At 34.7% G+C, this 17193-nt stretch overlaps 1 protein-coding gene across 19 annotated transcripts in view; it reads right to left on the reverse strand.

Annotated features, from left to right (window-relative positions):
- The window catches only part of LOC106135600 (brain tumor protein), a 342528-nt gene that overhangs the window by 110512 nt on the left and 214823 nt on the right, over positions 1 to 17193 (reverse strand). For 6 of the 19 annotated variants that reach the window (XM_060950277.1, XM_060950275.1, XM_060950272.1 and 3 more), the window contains one exon: positions 6187 to 6291. The exons of 10 other annotated variants lie outside the window; for them this stretch is intronic. The gene's annotated coding sequence lies outside the window, so the exon portion shown is untranslated. Of the gene's footprint in view, positions 1 to 6186; positions 6292 to 6501; positions 6653 to 17193 lie in introns of those variants that run through there. 3 more of the 19 variants (XM_013335951.2, XM_060950270.1, XM_060950271.1) reach the window with 1 other exon arrangement.

Consider the following 17193-nt stretch of genomic DNA (forward strand, 5'->3'; position numbering starts at 1 on the left):
TCGTTAGGATGACGAAATGGAATTCGAGACACAGGAAACGCGTGGTATCTGTGTTCAGATCAATTATAATGTAAAACGAACCAATTTGTATCGAAGCAAACAATAGATCATTTTTTCAACCATAGTCGGGTTCACACACTATACATATAGAACTTTTTTACTTGGCCAGTATTGACTAATAAAGGGTGTGGAATGTTCTGACCATTTTAAAATCTCGTGCGTTTTTATGTTGAAAAGTAATATGGGCATAATAATAAGAGGAGGATAATAATCAGCAAAGAAATCGTAAGAGGCAAACAACTCTCACATATCCAATATAACTGAACAACTAAATTAAACGGACCGAGATCGGGCATATCCTGTCTAGTCAGATATTGATTTCGCTAGCGGACATCCGCTCATTTCGATGAACCCACGAATCTGTCAGAATATATAATTTACGGAGACTGTTGCTAACAAAACGTTTGTATTTAATATGCAGGCATTCAGTTAAAATATTCGTATCTTGATTCGACTGCTATGTTTCAGTTCATAGATAAAAAAAAAACTTTCCAGGAGGGGTAGGCAGAGAATACATATTTTCAATTGCGACGATCCTGCAGATTTTCGCTTTATCCTCATTCTCTCTTCATGAAAGCTCATCGGTTTAGGGTACTCAGGACCTGACAATTCGCCAGGACGTCCTTAACATAATGATTATTTTACCATTTAGGCATTTAACTTCAGGTATTGGAAATAACATGAAAGAATAGAAGGTTAATTAAGATAATAGTGACAAAGACTGTCATAGTTACACTAAGAAAGGCTGAAAACCCTCCACGGAAGTAATTTCAAGGAAATATGCCTTGTAGTACACTGCAATACCCGCAAGGTTACAAGTGAAGGTAGTCTGCATGGTTAGGAAATATTTCTCATTGCTAAGCTCTGTTTCAACTCCATCGCAGTATTTCTCAGTGAGTGGGTCGAGCTTAATTTATTTACTAATGACACAATGAATAAATGGGTATACGACGTGGTGGGTCCAAAAACAATGGGTTTGCTAGATCGTGGAGTCAACGGTCTTCAAAACTGAGATAATCTACCATTTGTGCCTCTACCTCTTGAATGATATACAAAATACGTGACTTGCAAGTCATTTTTTACTTCCTTCGTTAAAAGGAACACTTCTTAAAATAATACATATGATTTCACACGTCATGTTTGCGTTAATATCGCCCCAAGGAAAAACAGAATCTTGGCAACTGAACAGTCTGGATATATACTATATACGATAATAGTCATGAAAATAATCTGATAATAACAAAATCGCCATATTCATTTTGATTCAGTTGAAATTTACAAGAGGTATAATTTTTATTTAAAAGAATGTATAAAGTTATCATATATATATTGTACATAATATTGATATCATCGGCCGATATGTGCGTTTAACTGAGAATTTAGTGCAGTAAGTTTAGTGTTGCAAACGGTCAATATACTCAGAGGCCAGCAAAACATTCGGCTTGTGTTTAAACGCCTACCAGAAATGCACCTATATTACTTCCAATAAATTCGAAATGCCTGCCATAACGGATAAATGCTCACCAAATTGTGTATCATAAAATATTCTAGAAATAAGGCTATTTTGCTTTTTATTACATTCTATAAAAATAAATACACACCTTTAAAGTCAATTTGAGTCCAAATTTTGTAAATTATCGCCAAGGAGATGTTACCAATATTTTATTTTATTACTTTCGTTTTAGTTATCTATGCTGAGGGAAAAAATGACAGTCAACCGCAAATATTTTTTTCATACCAAATATAATATTGATTACACCAAACACAAGTTACATAATTAATGCATTATGCATATAATTATATATTTTTATGCAGTTACATAATTACTTTGTTGTCAATTATTGCAACACATAATGACTAAGGTATACAATGAAACAAACCATTGGTAGATGAGGAAATAAAAAATCTAAATTAAAACAGAAATTTTATTAAAGTGTTCATAAGATTAATTTAAGAATAATCAATGGCACTTCAAAAGGAACACAATAATTACAGTCTTATACAATCTTATCTTATAAGATTAATTTGTACTTAAAAATAATCAATGGCACTTTATATTTTACGTATATATTACGTTTATATTACGTAATCTTAGCTTGACCATAATATATTTTGGATTTTGGTTACATAATTTGATTACAATAAAGCAAATTTGAACTGTACATTTAGGTATCAATGTTACTGTTTTAGTGAAACAATATTTGGTGAGCATTTATCCATTTTGGCAATCAAAAAGAATATTTGTACACAACGTACGATTATTTTGACGTGTGTATACTTATTTTGAAGCTTAATACGTTTTACTTTGGGAAACTAAGTATAGATTGATTTTAATTTATATGGAGTTAATTTATTTTACTGGGTACTAAAATTTGGAAAACAAAAGCTATTTTGGTGAGCCCTTAAATTGTACCCAAAACATTCAACAAAGAGCGGGCGATGACTAATTTACTCGCAACTTATGAGTCAACCCGACACTACTAAATCGGTCCAAACGAGGCATAGGCCTGAGAACTGACTTGCGTGGCGTTACGCTTCTTGAACAAAGAAAAAAGGGGATGTAACGACACGGGCGATGACTATACTAGTCTCTGAGAATTTGTCTGCCCACTATAAATTGACTCACCCTCCCTCGCATGTGTCGCTCTAGTATACTCAGAGGTAAAGCCCCAGAGGTGAGTTCGGAGGTCTTTGGATACTGGTCGATGTTATATAACAAAATCAAAAGGGGAAGGTGCGTAGAAAAAGAGCATTGGTGACTGATTACTACGATTCCCATGTCTGTTTAACGATTACTTAGCAATTACTAGATGTCGTAACTGAGTTTTTTTCAATGTCAATAAACGAGAAAATTAATTCCAGCACGGTTGTAAGAATGTTAACGTTTTAATGACTCCAAATGTGTTACCAAGATCATAAAAGCAGGCCATCGACCAGAAGTAATGACATCAGACAAATTAAAATAATTAAGAGCAAAAAAATAATTAAGTCTACCAAGAATTTGGTTGGATCCATTTCAATTTCGTGAAATTATCGCTTTTATTCAGGTTAAATACTTCTAGAACAAAGAATTTAAGAACTGTAATTACGTGGTCGTAAAATACGTAAAAACCTTATTTTTCGTCTAATAACTAACCTAGAAATAGAATTATAAATCGGTCATATTAGTTCGTGTATTCATGAATATGAAAATAAGCTGTATTGATATCAAAGCAATATAGTGTTCAAACAATAATGATGGGCCAAACTTGCTATAAAATTCTTTACGTGTTTGCATGTATAAAAACGAATGAACTAAGTAAATTATATTTTTAGTGAGATCTGAAAATAAATCGTGACCATGGCAACGGTCGACATTTACTTGGAACTGCCCGCACCCTAATGTACTGGTAATTGAATGATTGTCCTTAATTGCAGTCCTCCAGACCTTTTAATAAATGGCCGGGGATGTGGTTTAACGGCTACATACTGTCGCCTGCCATTTACGAGGGAAATGCGTATCCCCAAAGTTCTTTACCACACAACAATGAGAAGTGAAATAGAAAAAGTATTTTTTTTTAATCAAAAACTAGATTGTGCGTTAGATATTTGTAACTAGTTTTTGACTTCTTGTGGAATATACACATGTCACATTTAAGAAAAATAAAAAAAAATTAAGAACTTTACATATTAGGTATATTCGGATCCTATGACACATATGCAAGAAAAAATGTAGGTGTCAAGTTCTAATCGAAATCTGTATCGAAAATTCCCACGGCCAAATAAATAAAAACCATGTATCGAGTAAATTCTGTCATTATTTATTTTATTAAGAGCAATTCCGATATCTTAAATGTTATTATAAAAACGTAAACACTGATAATTCTGACATTAATTATTATAAATGGTGATAAAGACTGTCGCTTTCATAGTATTGTTGAGGGTGGTCAGGGCTGTTATCAAACTTTAAGATAAACTTCAATAACATTGGGAAAACTACAGGTTCTTTACTGAAAGTTAAGTGCCGGTTGAACCTCTCTTAAGAAGAGCAAGGGATTCATCTAGAACCGAAACGAAGAACGAAAAGAAGAATTAATATTAACAGGAAAACCAAACACAGCTAATTGATGGTGGTTTTTTCTTTTAGTAGTAACAAATATTATATGTATAAAGAAATAGTCACGGGACCGATTACATAGATTGATTTAGTCTCAAGTAAGTTCGAGAACAGGTACTAACTCAATGATAAGTATTATTTTGTATACTAAATACATGTATAACTAGATAAACATCCAAGTCCCAGGCCAATAAGAAAAAGTTAGTCATTCATCATGCTCTGGCCGGGAATAGAACCAGGTACTTTTTTGGTTCAGAGTGAAGAAACCGACAACTATAAAAGTATACTATATTTTCTATGGTAATATAATCTGTGCATGGTCTCATTGTATTTGCAAAATATTATGTAACCAGCAGTTTTGTTTCCTAACTGAACTGGTTTATGTGACTAAGTAGGTTAAGCAATAACATAGTTCTACATTTGATATCAAATCTGGTCCTGAGTAGATCTAATTTCAGACAATGATCGAATGTTATTATAGCCTTTGAATGAATACAAGACAATAAATCACTTATATTAAAAAATACAGAAGTTGTTGTTTTGTATTACGGTCAACCGATGTAGTCCATTTAGCGTTCATTCCCGTGCAAATAAAGTGGCAAGAGAAAAAGGAAATTTTTTGTAAAACCCAGCGGTTACTAGTTGGTATATGATATGTCAGACAATTTAATAATAATGGACATAGTTTTAATAGTTGGTATTTATGTACTTAGGTATTTAGATTATATATTACATAAGCTGACGGAATATCAATCGGTCAGCGTTTGCTAAAAAAAATCTTTATGAGTTCATTGGTAGGTATTATAATTTGCATATCTTCAGTGAAGTCTCCATTTTATATATTTGATTGATTAGAGGGAGACGAATCATCAAAGACCAAAGGTCAAATCGTGTGGACTTTTTAATCAGTTACGTGATACGTGTCTATATGTACCTTGTCTTAAATATATTCATATCATACTATGCCAGATCAGTAAAAACGATACCCTTTGTATTATTTAAAAATTTGTCTCAGGAAAGTTAAAAATTAATTATTGCTCTAACTGTAAGGTAATATACGTTCAACCGCATATCAAGTTACTAACATGGAACTCTATAACGCAGAATAGAATTAATTGGGGAGGTTTATGAGCTATTGACTGTACCTGCGTCGGCAACTCAGAAACGTCATCAATATATCAAGCTATAGGTACTTATCTACTTCCATATTGTGTTGCCTAGTCATAGCAAAATGCAACATAACGATTCCTTTCTTATAGAAAGACTGGAACCAGGAAGGCAGTAGTAAGTAGGTAGGTAAATAGGTACAAAGGTTCCTAGTTACTTATTACGTTATTTTTATTATTGTATTATCTTACTCATATAGGCAAATAAACGAAATATAATCCTGAACGCAAAAATAACTTACGTATCTATTTATTTAACTACCTATAGAAATCAATATCAGACTGATAAAGGAGATAAGTAGCTATCTTTAAGGCATCTTTTGCCTATTCTATGGGGAAAAAATCATACTAGTTATATTACTCACAGATAAAGGTTCAGAATTCAGATTAGATATTCCTTATTACATTAGTTTGTTGACGTAGCCGTCACGAACCTAACATATGGCCGAATAACGGCTGGCAGCAACAAGTAGGTATAACCGATTCTATGAATTTGAAAGGCTGTATCAAATGGCAGACAAAAGGTTACAAATTATATAAGGCAGGGTCGTCTCAGTATGCAACAGCCAACAATCGCTTAATTACATACACACGAGACGAATGAAGTTATGCAATACCAAGTTGCATAAAAAAATTAGCAACCTACCAACCCAACTAATGCGCGGCTATCGAGGGCGTTGACCCAAAAACAGACATACATGCGACATAGTATGGCAACTAGTGCTTTTAATATGTAATTAAGCATGCAATAACGTTGTATTCCACCATTAAAAACTAACTTTTTGTACCGGCCATTATGAATTTCAAATTTCGAATGCTCAACACCTGATCTGATTGGACACAGTTCAAGAAGTTCAAACATACCTGTGGAACGCTGAATGGAGCACGTTCGTTCACCTTTAGACAATGTAAATCTTTTGTTTTACACAAGTCAACGTCTCCCAATCAATCCCAATCCCAACAGTTTATCTGGAAATAGAAACGACTTATATTAATGTGGGTATTGCCTTATGATTCATACGACCGCGCGGACGTACCCGTATATTTAAACCCCGCATGCCGAAGGGAGAAAAAAATAAAGAAACACATGTCTACATCAATAATGTAACTACAGATGTAAACAATGAACATGTGTGGAACGCAGCCGTTGTAAAAAGCCGATATAAAGGAGATACGCACCGTTCACGTTTCTAGAAACACACAGTCACAGTTTTTTTTGTCCACAAAGCACGTAAAATTTGTCAGAGAGCACAGTGGGGGTGATCGGTCCGGAACAAAACTAGTTTATTTTTCCGATCGCATCGCAGCTGGCGAGGCGACCGTCCATATCAGAGGTCCGCGCGAGACTAAACACGATTGAACGCGAGTAGCGCCCTCTCATCCGCCCCGCGCCGCGCATGTGTGCGTGAGGTTTGAATGTATGCGAGGGTGTTACCGCCCTGCGCCCCATCCATTTATTTATTTTCGAATATGGGGTGTATTCAGTGCATTCTATGGCTAGTTGTATTTACGACTGAGAAATCTATTTTGTTTACTCAAAGATTCAGCAGCGTTATGAAGCGCAGTACATCTTTTTAAACGGCCGTGAACCGACTCAGCGCCGGCGGTCATTGCCACGGACATTGATATAAAAATATTCACGACACACACACACGCACACTCCGTCACATCTGTTTATGTTTTCTTTTCAAATCACCTTTTTTATTATCGATATCGCCTAGGTTACTGTAAATAATTTACGTACTACATTGTCATCCAGAACCTAACTAGGGTAAACAGGTAAGTAACTAACTAACTTACTTGTAAAATAGAAAGGAGATATAAAATAAAATAGGTAGGCACTTTAATTATAAAGAAAACTGTAGTATCAAAATATATACGTCAATCTAAATATATAATAGGTATATACGGTTTGAAATTTTTTGATAATTACTTATTCAATATTGTCCTATATCCTATAGGAGGCGGTTAAAAATTTCTAACTGTCGGTCAGAGCTGACCGTAAAATCTGAAAACGGGTAGCTATGCCGGAATAAATACTTTTTACATGCTGTATTTAGAGATGCTGTGATATTATGAAGGTGTTTGTATTTCCAAAAAGTTGCCTATGTCACTTCTGAAGGAAGAAGCAGAATAGGTCCAATAATTTTATATTCTGTTTTTACTTAGTTATCAAAAAACAAAAAAAAAACTACTACTACAACACTAAAAACAAAAAAAAGTAAGGAGTAATTCCGGTTACATCCTCACCTCTCTGGAGGGGAGTTCGGGATGTGCCTTTGACCATAATCCTGGATTGTAAAGGATCAGATTTTTTTAAATAATACATTTGAGTGTATTTGACCTCAATCTCCTTGGTGTTATCAAGATGAATACACGAAACGACTCCAGTCTGACCTCTCGCAACGTTTGCCGGGAACATAAACCATAGGTATCCTACTTTTTTACCAATATTATAAATGTGAAAGTTTGTAAGGATGTGCCGTGTAGTTCCAGGCACCAAAAGAAAAAAAGAATAGGACCACTCCATCTCTTTCCCATGGATGTCGTAAAAGGTGACTAAGGGATAGCTTTTAAACTTGAAATTCTTCTTTTAGTCGACGGGCTGGCATCCTGTCTCTATTGCAATCTCAATTCTATCATTGAGCCTAACAGATGAAAGTGGCCTATCAGTCTTTCAAGATTGGCTCTGTCTACCTCGCAAGTAATACAGACGTGATTATATTTATGTACGTAAAGATGTTGATGTGTGTTGTGTTATTTTTCACGAAAAAACTAACGGACCGACCGATATCGTTAAAATTCAAAAAATACATTTCGCAAGCTTACAATATCAGATTTCAAATACCTATATACTTTTAAGAAAAAAAAGTACCACTCAATCATTCCTTTGTCTGTTACAAGTACAGTTCATCGCGTGGGTCACTATATATAAAAATAGTTCATCTGTCCGTCCTTGACAATGACACACTTAACGCTCGTAGTTGGCTCAGGCGAGCGGACTCGGAATTTCTCGCATGTATGAGATATCTCACTACTTGCCTTGTTTCGCGTGGAAATTTTAGGATAATAATTTTTATTGACGTCTTTATAAAACTACATATCTACGTACATAAAATCACGCCTATTTCCCGTGTATTATATGTATGTAAGTATATGTTTTACTAGTCTGCAAAAAGGAAAAAAGGATGATAAATTATTATATATATATATATGTATATATATACACAAACATACATGCAGTCACGTCTATGACTCTTGCGGGGTAGTCAGAGCCAACAGTCTTGAAAAGACTGAAAAGCCACGTTCAACTGTATGGCTTTAAGATGAAGCTGAGATTCAATAGTGGGAGGTTGCTAGCCCATCCTCTATAATAGGAATCCCAAGTTTATAAGCTTATCCCTAAGCCGCCATTCACGACATCCAAGGGAAAGATATAGAATGGTTCTATTCTAAATTGCAGGAAACTACACGGCATTGTTATATGTTCGAGTAAAAATAGTGTTAACATTTGTCATGAAGCGTTTACTATCAGAATGCAGTAAGCGGTAAATATCCGAAAAAAATATAACTCACCGTCCACAGTTCCACACGTATCTAAATTAAATTTTGGTTTTTCTTTGTACGTTGCAAGCAAAAAATGAGTTTTCATTTTCATAGCGTAAATCATATCTTCCGCTTTGTTCGAATTCGGTGTTAAATTTGCGGGAAGTTTATTGCCAAATATATCTTTTGGTATTTGTTTACAAACGTTAATTGTGAGAAAAGCCGTAAAAATGGTAGTTAACAAGATTATGCCCATTCTAGCTGTTGTCCGCGACTTCGTCCGCCTTAAATCAATTTTAACTTATTATCTCATGTCTGAGGTCTTATATTTTTGCAAAGTTTCATAAAAACCCGGTTAGTAGTTTTTGCGTGAAAAAGTTACAAACACACATCCTTATAAACTTTCGCATATATAATATTAGTAGGATTTTCTTTAGTTAATTTTACGTGAACGAAGATCTCCTTTTGAACTCCATAAGCAGTCTTCCGAGAGACTACTCTTAAAACTCAAATTCTATTAGTCCAAATTTAGATTTTTTGGTCCAAAGATTCTACGGGCAGGGAATGGCTTGTGGCATTAAGTCTACCTGTTGTATATTTTAAGTGCATTAAGTTTAAATAAATAAACTCACGTGAATGTCTAGTTTCTCGAAAGTAGCAAACAACAAACAACCCCTAGATATTTTGGAAAATACTCTCCTAGTTCTTCCTTACATTTATTAAAGCAATAATTCCAGCGTTCTACGAAACCGCAGTTTCCGCCTTGTCTTATTTGAAAAGTATCGTTTTACACTAGTCTTGACCTGAATTGACCTGACCTTTTGGGTTTGCACAATCTGTGTGATTTGTACTAGAACATGCCGGCAGCTTCGCTCACGTGAACTCTAATTTCCTCTCTTAGTGCACCCAGAGACCAGATGACAAATATCGAATCTCTAGATCCTGTTATTTGGGCTGTGTTTGTTGGAATATCAGTCAATGCTCTATCTTATGTATATAATTTAGATTAATTTACTTTTTTTGAAGAGACTGATAGGCCACGTTCAGCAGTATGGCTTAATGATAGAAGATTAATTAAGATTCAAATAGTAACAGGTTGCAAGCCCATCACCTTAAAAAAAGAAACCCAAGTTTATAAGCCTATCCCTTAGTTGCCTTTTTCGATCCTTGAGACAGAGATGGAGTGCTCTTATTATTTTTTCTATTGCTGCCGGGAACCACACGGCTTAAAAAAAATAAGTTCTGCGTAATTTGATAAAATTTTCCACAAAAGCCGACAAAAAGGTATAAATTTTATAGTCAATGACCAAACATCCTGCGGCGTCACGGCTGACGGTGTGCGAGTCAAGATGAATGATAATTTACATTCTAAAGGTCGCACACATGTGCCGCACACGCACACAGGTGAACAATTTTGTGTGTACGTGTACACGAGCATGTATGCATAATAATATGAGTACGGTCGTTGACAGAAGTGTCTGCTGAAACGATTAAACATACCGTTGATACGTCCGGGTTCAAAGATCAATTTATAAATGTTATGAGGATCGTAGGACTTTTTATAGCGAAATTATATACATATTAATAGATTTAGTGCATCCCGATAAAGTTAATAAACTTTTGCTTTATTTAGTAGTTAAAAGATTTATTTATTTACTAATTTATGTGCACAGAAAACATCAAGAATGATAAATACAAGAAACAAAATTACATAGGGTCTGCTTTAATAAATTTAAGATATAAATTTAAGGGAATAAAAAAATATTAAAATTCAGAACCAAATATAACAATTGCACAATCAATTCAAATATTTCTATTTTTAAGAACACTTGTGTTTCATATTTCTTCGTAGTAAACGTAAAGGTGTAGTTAATAAATTACTTCTGTAAACATACCAAAAATTACGCCTTTTTCAGGGACAAAAGTTAGTTCTAATGGATGGTGTCTATATGTCAAAGACAGCATAAGTACTTATTCTTGTACAACATTTGAACATATTACTTGTTCCACAAATAATGATGGCAGTAAATCATTACTTTCATACCAACAAAGCCTAAAATTACATCTGATTCGTCACGTACAATCTTTCACGTAATAATATCTGTGAATCCAATTTTGTTAATGGCTGTACTAGATGCACCCGACCTACCTCAAAGTGAGGTAGGTCAGAGATCTATTTAAATGGTATAATTTTAAATTCTTTAATGATATTCTTCATGTTTACATGTGATTGATTGTATTATATTAATCTTAAAGTGTACCAATATGAGTGATCGAGTTGGCTTGATAAGGTATAAACGTTTCTTTTTTTTCTTTTTATTAATCTGAAATGATCAACTTGTGGAGTATACTAGAATATTTTATCAATGCAAGCTTCGGTGGACAAGTGGTTAGGATAAAGTAGCAGACTCAGAAATGTACAGACATGCTTAGGCACCAATTTTCAAATCTCATCATAGCCATATTTAGTTATTCATATGGCTTTTTAGAGTTAAGGCTTACCAACCTTCATTTTCCAATTAGGTAGATAACTTAAAAAAATTAAAAATTGCCTTTAATCTGGCAGCTATTTTCCCTAACATTATAAAAGCTAAATGGAGTATTTTCAAATTACTTTTGGAGAGAAAATAGAATGGCGGAAAAATTATCGTTAAATGTTTATTACACTTTTAAGCATTATGAATAATGATTAAGGTAATTATTACTTTGAATTGAATTTAAGGTAGATAAGGGGTATCTAATAAAAAAGACATACGATAAAAGTAAAAAAAAAATGCTCATATAATTTTATAAGAAACGATCAATTCATATCTCCTCTCATGGGTCTACTGGAAGAGATTTCTTTTGAAATAAGTAGCACCTTTGTACTATAATAACTGTATTGAATGCTCCTGTATATCATTTTGTGTACATAAATAAATAAATAAATAAAAAAGATCAATCTTTGATATAAGCATAATGAAAATCAAGGCAATCTTGAAATAAAGATAAAATGCTCCTATATTATCTCTCTTTCTACCGTTTTGGTTAATCTCAGAGTAAGAGCGGGGTAGACATAGGTTAGATAGCTCCTCGGTTACTATTAGTAAGTATTTCTCTTACAATCAAATGTGACGGGATTAGTTATTTAGCATTTAATTTCTTATCTCTTTATTACACATCCACTTCAGTTCACTATTTAAACCTAAAGGTTGACTTTTAGATAATGCTTCTCTGTACTTCCTAGTGGATAGATACATATACTCGAGTCTATATCCCTTGCGGGGTAGACAGAGTCAACAGTCTTGAAAATTATGATAGGCCACATTCAGCTGTTTGGCTTAATAGAATTGTTATTCAAATAGTGACATTTCGCTAGCCCAAGAAAATAATCCCAAATTTAGAAGCCTATCCCTACTAGTGGATTAGTACAATAAACCTTATATAAATAAAAAAGTAGGAATAGGAAATCACCTCTAGTTTCTTCTTGTGTAGTATACGATATTTGGCTGTATATTGTGTTCCACTCAGCGGATAGTGTGAAAGGTCTGGGGTGTGGGCGGTAAATCTTCCGGCAGAGACTTCTGTTCACCTATGTAATCTATAGATGCGAGGGTGAAGATCTTAGATATAGTACTATGTTATGTTGCTGTTTTTTTATATTGGGTACCAGAGTACAATCGAATCGAAAATGCTTGTTTTCATGTTTGAAAATTTCGAGACATCCTTTCTTAGCACCTTTAAGACAAAATGGAACCTACATTACAAATTTCAAAATTAATGATAACCTTGTGTTATTTTACGTTATGTATTTAGATTAAAGATCGTTAATTTTCGATATTTTCATAGCTTAGTTCACGCGAGTTGCCGAGAAATCGATTGGCCATGAGCCAGAAAATAAAAATGCATAAGGTGCACATCACAATCGATCATTAGAGTAGCCTCAGCTATATGTTTCCGTAATGAATAGCTGCACTGAACCATAACATCACAGAAGAGAGAACTGTTGTTCCCGTTATCATAGAATTTTCTGGAAATCCTATTGAGTACCTACTCTAAAAAAGACACACATGCGAAACTTCAGTTTGCTTCGGTGGTAGTTAGTAGTTGGCAATGCACGCGCGACGCCGTTTTTATCGCGCGAAAAACTATAGCTGCCTCTTAGCATGCCATACTGCAAAGTCAAATAGCGAGAGTTTATTCGAGTTTCAAGAACCTAGCCCAATAAGGCAATGCACGTTACACCCTTAAACCTAAACTGAATATATTGTAAAAAAATTACATGTATAGAAAAAGGTTCAATTTCGATTGTTGTGTAAATTAAGTATGTTGTTAAGTTGCAATAAAATCACACCAAAACCTTAAAACTCAAATGATAAATCTGACGTATCTTTCCCTACCAATACCAATCATGCCCTGAATAATCAAAATTTGTTCAAACCCGAATATTACCTACTACTCGTAGGGTTGTCAGGTATCCGGTTAACTGAGATTTCAGAAGTGAGACTGTCCGGCAGTCAGGCTTATAGATCGCCTGCTTGGGTTTTTTACATTTACAAATCAAAGATACATCGTAAACAATTCCAATACCAATTGATACATACATACATAAAATCACGCCTCTTTCCCGGAGAGGTAGGCAGAGACTACCTCTTTCCACTTGCCACGATCTCTGCATACTGCCTTCGCATCATCCACATTCATAACTCTCTTCATGCAAGCTCGGCGGTTTCGGGTACTTTTGACCTGACCCTTTACCAGGACGTCTTTAATTAGATATTGATACCAATTGAATATACTAAAAAACAGTGACGTGATTGGAATTTCAAGAAAAAGGCGACTAAAATTAAGATGTCCTTCCGGCAAGCATGACACTAAAATGCGGAGTGTCCGGTGTTTATTCCCAAATGTTAGAACAAACTATAATTTCTGTCCGGTTGTTGCCCTCAAAATGGCAAGATAGGCACATGTTGGGGTTTTAGTGGGTGGCACGTTAGGTGACAGTAGTCCCATATTCTCTCGGGTGAAGATGATTTCCGCTTCGATAATAAAAAAATGCCGTGTGGTTCCCGGCACCAATACAAAAAAGAATAGGACCACTCCATCTCTTTCCCACGGGTGTCGTAAAAGGCGACTAAGGGATAGGCTTATAAAATTGCGATCCTTCTTTTAGGCGATGGGCTAGCAACCCGTCACTATTTGGATCTCAATTCCATCATTAAGCCGAGCAGCTGAACGTGGCCATTCGAGACTATTGGCTCTGTCTACCCCGTAAGGGATATGGACGTGACTATATGTATGTATGTATAATAAAAAAAAGTTCAGTCAATCTATAACGTATGGCGAACTGTTAACCCTACGTACAGCCACCACAATCCATCGCTACCCTATAGCCTTCCCTTCCGTACAGCCAGCCAGACGGCGAGACGTCGAGACGGGGGGCAGTGCTAAATGAAATCAGCGAGAGTACATACAACTAAGTACATTGTCCTGTGGCTTTAGTGCACTTTCATTAGAACGAATTGAAAGGTATAAATCTATGTTCATGTGCTTAAGAAGAAGAAGGTACATTCATATAAATTAAAGCACCTTGTTGGTAATTATACTGTGATATTCGGATGCCAGTTAGATTATATATACATACATACATATAATCACGTATATATCCCTTGCGGGGTAGACAGAGCCAGAGGTTAAAAAAGACTGATAGGCCACGTTCAGCTGTTTGGCTTAATGATAGAACTGAGATTATATATTGTAATGAATTAAATCAAAACCTACGATTTCATCAAAACTAGCGCTGGATTTGTTCAGATCTCCAGAATTTCAGAAGTGACAAGACTAATCTCTGCTAAAATAGACCTATTTAATTTATTTATTTATTTAAACTTCATTGCACAAAATACAAATGTATAGCACAAGTGGCGGACTAAATGCTAGAAGCATTATCTACCAGTCAACCATTGGGTCTGACAGAGAACTTTATGTGGGGTCAAACTAAATAAATATATTTATACCTACATAAAATATAAAATAAAATAATTATAATACACATAATATTGTTTATTTATTGTACTTTTGAACTACAACAAATAAACAATATACATAATTAAATAGGTGCAGCGATTACCAAAATGAGTGAAAAGACTTACAGGTATTAAATACCCTCGCGACTCAAGAGAAACCCGTATACCCGTGATTTGAAACTAGAACGACTAGAATTCATTCTAATACGAACTGAACTACTTAATTTTACCTAGAAATTACCTAAAAAACCACCTGCCTGTATGGACCACGACGTTCAACAGAGCTGTGGTGCAACAATAATTTTAAACGTGATGACATTTATATTCTGTGATCTTGTCTATCTTATACATACATACATACATACATATGGTCACGTCTATATCGCTTGCGGGGTAGACAGAGCCAACAGTCTTGAAAAGACTAAATGGCCACGTTTAGCTATTTGGCTTAATGATAGAATTGAGATTCAAAAAGTGACAGGTTGCTAGCCCATCGCCTAAAAAGAATCCCAAGTTTGTAAGCCTATCCCTTAGTCGCCTTTTACGACATCCATGGGAAAGAGATGGAGTGGTCCTATTCGTTTTTTGTATTGGTGCCGAGTACCACATGGCACTATCTATCTATTACTAGTCTATCTTATCTTATCCTTTATGTCTTGTTCAGATTTAAGTGAGAAATTTCAATCATAGACGATAATCATTTAAATAATTAAAGACATATCTTCTATTTATCGGTATTCTAAAACAACCGTCAAATTATGCGTGGTAAAAATTCCTCAATACAAAAGGACGCATATACTTATCGTATTCAAGGAATGCCTCGTCTGAACTATGAGGGACTAGGCTCAAGTTATAAAATAAACAGCGATTAAAAGGCTCTCTTGAAAGTTGTGATGAGAAACAAAAAACATATGTTGACAATATATTTTAAATTCGTCTGAATTGTCGCATTGATTAATTTTATAAGCATAAGAAATAATAATACAATTTTTAATTCAAGTGTATTCAAAGATTAAAATGTCATTTTAAATTACATCTAATTTCAAGGCTACCTTCCAAACCTGTATTATGTTTTTCTTTGAATCGACATTTCTAGACATTTTATACACCATACGATTATATCATATGTATAAATGCTTTGGTTTTATATAATAATATAAATATTTTGATGTCATAAAAAAAGAAGGGGGGTGAAAGGTTGTTTCCACGCGTTCCTTATTTTGCTCCCAAATTCTCAATTATGTTAATGTCGCCCTGGAATGTTGTACCATTTATTTGACACAGCCTGTGGATGGTCTTTTATATGTCCACGCCGTGCTTCCTAAGGGACGATTTATTACTGGAGAATATTGTTTGACACGGTACTTACCTATGTCAAAGAATAAGTGTATGTGTGACTATAAAGTGCCGTGTGGTTCCGGGCACTTTATAATGGGACTATACCTCTCTTTCTGATGACGTAAAAGGCGACAAAGGGTTAGGATAATATAATATCTAATAGTGACAAGTTGCAAGTCCATCGCCAAAAAGTACAGTCCCAAGTTTAAAAGCATTTCCCTTGATTGTCTTTTACCAATATGCATGGCAAGAGAAGCAGCTGGCATAAACTATATTTTTTCTATGCTGCTAGACCAGCAATGAAGATATTGTCACATACACGAAATTGTTAAAATTTGTTGTAGCGTTATAACGGAACCTTTAGTTTTTGTACATTTTCTGCAATGCACGAAGGAATACTTCATAAATTTTTATTATTAACCTGAAACCTTTGAGCGCAAGGCTTTTAAGTGGCAATTTATTTCATACCATTCCGGCCGATGTTCGTGGAAACTCCAAAGTTATTTCTGCAAAAAATCAAGCGCAGTGCGCTTCTTCAGAAATTTTCTTATAGACGCCTCATAATCACTTTGGAGCCTAGCGGAATTAATGCTAATGGCTCAAATGATTTTCTTATTTCATTCACCATTAGTAAGGTATAGGATTTTTATGTTTTCCCGCAAATAAGCTCTCAAATATCAAATATTTATCCGTTCCCCTGGATATTGCTAAAACCAAAATATGCTAATTGTCGCTTCGTTTGTATGGCTTCATTGGTGACATCCAATTATTTCCATGGCATCCTAGATTTTTCTGGGATCATCAAAGTTGACGAAAGGAATACGACGAATAGAAAAACAAAACAATTTTTTTCCAAATACTTCACATAATAATACCAAAATCACTTAAATAGTTACTGTCTAGGTCTGCGATCTGAGAATGCAATCTGAAATAGACTGGACATGCATACCAACAATCACGACTTTATCCCTTACGGGGTAGA

The sequence above is a fragment of the Amyelois transitella genome, chromosome 21, assembly GCF_032362555.1.
Source record: "Amyelois transitella isolate CPQ chromosome 21, ilAmyTran1.1, whole genome shotgun sequence".
NCBI lineage: Eukaryota > Metazoa > Arthropoda > Insecta > Lepidoptera > Pyralidae > Amyelois > Amyelois transitella.